Source organism: Alosa sapidissima, chromosome 6 (genome assembly GCF_018492685.1).
Source record: "Alosa sapidissima isolate fAloSap1 chromosome 6, fAloSap1.pri, whole genome shotgun sequence".
Classification (NCBI taxonomy): domain Eukaryota; kingdom Metazoa; phylum Chordata; class Actinopteri; order Clupeiformes; family Clupeidae; genus Alosa; species Alosa sapidissima.
The window spans coordinates 26,757,751-26,762,750 of record NC_055962.1 but is presented as its reverse complement, the minus strand read 5'-3'; the positions used below and the strand labels follow the sequence as shown (position 1 = coordinate 26,762,750).

Here is a 5,000-nt window from a genome sequence, read left to right as displayed (position 1 = left end):
ATGATTTGTCCAAGTGGGAGCATATAGAGGTTGAATAATAGTGGCCCCAAGATCGACCCCTGGGGAACACCACAGGTCAAGGACGTTGGTGTTGAGGTACAGTTTCCGATGGCAACAAAGAAGCTCCTTTCTTGTAGATATGATTTTAGCCAGCTGATAACTATGCCTGTAAATCCAACCCAGTGTTCTAGTCTGTGTAGTAAAATATTGTGATCAACAGTGTCAAATGCTGCACTAAGGTCCAGTAGCACTAGGACTGATGTTTTACCTGAATCTGTGTTGAGGCGTATGTCATTGGAAACTTTAATGAGAGCTGTTTCAGTGCTGCAGTTTTTCAATCAACAGCTGTACCGTGAATGTGTGCCTTCACCTGACAGTACAGCACATCCCAGTCAGCATCTGTACTGCACCATGTGCCTTCTTGCTCTCCTGCCTCTATTCCCTGGATCTAGTCTAGATGTTCTAGAGCTCAGGGGGTTCCTCCATTCCCTGGACCACCTGTCTAGATGTTCTAGAGCTCAGGGGGTTCTTGTTGGCACATGCCGCTTGGTCTAAGTTTTAGTTTCAATGTGTTTGTTCAGTAGCAGCAACAGGAGCTCCAGCATATCTGCAGATCTCTCTAACTCTTTCTCGCTCTCTCTCTCACACACACACACACACACACACACAAACAGTGCAAACACACACACACACACACACGGATGGAGACTGGCGCTGACCTCAACATGCCATCTGACCCCTCACCTCTTATCCTGCGACCTTCAGCTCAGGCTATAGAGGAAGGGCCTTATCAGCTGGTCAAGGGCTGCCACCAGTTTTTCTCTTGCTTCTCTCTCTCTCTCTCAGGCACACACACACACACACACACACACACACAGAGCACAAAACACAAAACACACACAAACATCATCACTCTTTTTACATGCATGGCAAAACACACACACACAATAAATCACACACATAGATCTAAACATAACACACAAATAGAGAGAGGGAGCCACAAAAAACATACACAATCACACACACATACACAAAACCACACACACGCGAGCACGCCTCTCACACCAAATCACACAAAACCACACACACACACACACGAGCACGCCTCTCACACCAAATCACACACACACATACACAAAACCACACACACACACGAGCACGCCTCTCACACCAGATCACTCACACACACACACACCCAGTCCCAGTGTGTAAGTAATCTGGAATGGCTAACGGCCTGATTTCAGTGTTATTTTTAATCTATTTTAATGAATAAATGATCAGCTGGAGAAGAAACTTTGAGGGAGAGGAGATTTTCATACTGACATTACTGGTCACCCATTTTCAACATACACGCAAACACAGATTCATACACACCCTCATACAGACATGCACACACAAACACATACAAACACACACACACACACACACGTACATTCTCATTCCATATCAGGGTTTCCCGCAGCACTTTGCAGTCAAGGCGGCCGCCTTGGCAAAACAAGCCTGCCGCCTTAACTACGTTGTCAAAAAAAAGGGAAAAAAACGTGTTACTTTGTCCTGTTTTTTCCCTTTCATTCCAAACCGTGACCAACGCCAATCTCCCGTCTCCGCAGAACACATTAAAAAATAAGAAGAAACGTGTCATGAATCGGAAAATAATCAGATTTTATAATCTTTCCATATGTGATATGCCTCCGAATCAGAGCTAGTGAGCGGAGCTAAGCGGTGCAAATACCTCTCCTCGCTCCTCGCTCTCAAGAATCAGTCAAATCGCGAACAGCCACAGCTCCGTTAAATTGTCAGGTGTGATGAAATGCGTTCATATTCCACTTTTTATGTCATAAACGTTGCAGGCCTATGGAAAGTTTTAGTGGTAGGGTTGTCCGTCCAATGATCAAGTTGTTGCTTCAATTTGTGTTTTAATTTATGCGACGCACCGATGCTGGGTTCATCAGTTTAAAATATTTAGCCGACTGCATGATTTGTCATTTTTGTTCTTTTGGCAATTAATCCCGACTGATCCCTTTAGTTAACGTTGCCAAGCTTGTTTGTTGTTGCAGTCTTTTAAAATAAATGTTCTGAGTGAAATATATTGCCATTGCTCTTAGTTCTTTGGTACCTGGGAGCTAAATTGACCTGACGCGAATTTGACTGGAGAAGCGGCCGAGTAAACAGCCACCTGCTCTCAGGACAGTGTTGACTTGGGCGTCTAATCGGACGCGCAAGACTGACAATAGACGGGCCTAGGCGTATGCTTTCTAAATTATTTAGCTAACTCCATCCCCATCAACGAACTTAGGCTATATGGCCAATATCTTTGAAATTTAACGGTCTTGGTTTTATGAGTGGGCATGCCTCAGACTCGTGGTGTGAGCGGTATGGGAGCGGAACAGAGCGGCCACTCCGGCCTCTAAATGAAAAAGCGCTCCGCGCTCAAATTCCATCCATATTACACAAAACTATAAAATGATCTAAACTTCATTCACTCTCGGTGTATAGATCAGGACAGACTTGCGGAACAGGCTGCAGGTCAACAGTCTGACAGCCTCCATGAAGATAAGCATTAATGGTCCAATAGTAAAACAGTGCAATTACCAAAGGGCCCTTGAAATGATCTTTTTAAAGCCAAGGAGGATGGCTTGTAACAATGCTAGTTGTCAGCTCTGCCATAAGTAGTGACTGATCACATTTGCACATTTTGTTGTTTTGCACTTTCTTTTGCACTTATTCTATAGTTTGTAATAGTCTTTGTTAAAATTGCACAAATTACACAAATATTTTGAAATATTTGTATACTGTTGTATAGTTTGTTTGGTGTTGTTACTTTGTTCTTTGTTATTTTGTTGTTATTTTGAGAAGCTGGTTATTTATTTATAATGTAGTGTTTAATAAATAATTGTTAAATATACAGAGTCTGTAGTGTATCGCACAAACAGGACGCCAACACCCACCACCCACACCCCCCCACCGACGGCAACCGATACAAGAACCCCCTACCTCCCCCCCCCCCCCCCCCCCCCGCTCGGATGGCAACCGATACACCTGATTTCTCACTTTTGTTGTCGCATTTTTTTCTACGGAGCTCCCCCTACAGCTTTGGGGTGTTCACAACCATCTCTTTGGTCTTTCAAATCTAAACTCAAGCCATTGCTGCTTGTTCTTATAGCTAGCCGGCCTGGTTAACCGGAGCTTGCGGGGCGTTTGACCAGAGAATTTTAAGCATTCTATGTTTCTCACTCGTTCGGGCTTCTCATGGGACTTCCTGATTCAGACACTGCCGGGACGCCAATGCAGATCTTGCAAGGCTGGTTTTCCGCTAGGAGGCGGTAGGTGGAGCAGGGAAAGCTGCCGTTTCGCCACAACCGGTCATTTAAAGCAACACCAAAGAACTTTTCCTCTGTCGCACGCACTATTTGTTTATCCAGCACTGGCTTTGGAAATAACAATGTCCACAGACAAGGTAGAATATGTTGCATGATTTTATGAAAGTACGATGTAGTGTATTGCGACATCAGATGCAAGTCACATTTGTAGTCTCTTATGTCTCATTCCATCGAACTACAGATCCGCTACCCGATCTGGCAAACTTACATAGTGCGGTTATAGCCAATAGAGGGCCGCGAACCGAATGCAGAAGTGCCGTTCACCCTGTTACGAGTTGATGAACCACTGAAACCACTGATTTTGGTGAACCACTGAACCACTGATTTTGGAAACATTATTTTAAGGTAGAAAAAAACTCTTTGGTGTTGCTTTAACCATCACAATGATTTCTCACCACAACAGGTCATTTAACCATCACAAATGATTTCTTACCACAACAGGTCATTTAACCATCACAATGATTTCTAAACTGTTTTATTAAGTTGAAAATGTTGCATAGGGGGACTTTAATTATACCCTGTAGTAGAGTGGAAAGGAGTATTTCAGGCCTTTATAGCACAACATTTACATAGTGCAGAATTGATGGAGCATAACAGATAAACATCAGCCACTGTCATTAATAAATTTCATATAAATTTGCCGATAGCCGATATCAGTAATCAAGGCCGATATTAGTAAACAAGGTCTTGCGCCACACAAGTGCTATTGCGCCACACATTGTAGTTCTCCTGTTTATTCGCTTGGAAAATCGCCACGTTTCATGTTGTTTGACCGTAGACATTTTAATCAACTACTCGTGTAACTGTATTTAAGTCGGGAAAACGTGGATGTTTTTGATTACTTCTACGTCTGACTACGTCGGAGCCCGCTAGCATAGCAACATGCTAACACATTCACGCCGCGCACCAGAGCGTTTGAGTGCACGTACAGACACGGGAGAGGTATGACTCAACTTGTGAAAGTTAAGGTAAGAACATATATTACTACTGACATTGGGTGGCGTATTGGGTGGCGTGTCCTTTAAGCAACATTAACCTTGAACAGTCAACATGGGGCACAATCATACCCTTACATTCTCAGACCATCATAACCAACATTAACCTACAACATGAGGCACAATCATACGCTTATATGCTCAAATGGTCATAAGCAACATTAACCTACAACAGTAAACATGAGGCACAATCATACCCTTATATGCTCAAACGGTCATAAGCAACGTTAAACTTCAACAGTCAGCACGGGGCACAATCATACCCTTATATCCTCAGGTTATGAACTTCTGGTAAATGAGGGTGGTTTGGGCGGCTGGGTGTTAGACAGAAACAGCCCTGGGCACTGGAACTGCATTGTGTGATGAGGCATCATTGTTGCTACTTTAAATTTCCCTGCAATTTAACTATTTAAGTACTTGTGCTTTCACCATTTGGAGTACATGAATGGACATATGCATGTACACACACACACACACACACACACACACACACACATACATGCACACACACACACACACACACACACACACACATACATGCACACACACACACACACACACACACACATACATGCACACACACACACGCACACACGCATACACACACACATGCATACACACACAC

At 43.6% G+C, this 5,000-nt stretch overlaps 1 protein-coding gene across 1 annotated transcript in view; it reads right to left on the bottom strand.

Annotated features, from left to right (window-relative positions):
* Nucleotides 1-5,000, bottom strand: part of LOC121711445 (pleckstrin homology domain-containing family G member 1) — a 108,349-nt gene that overhangs the window by 97,011 nt on the left and 6,338 nt on the right. The window lies entirely within an intron of this gene.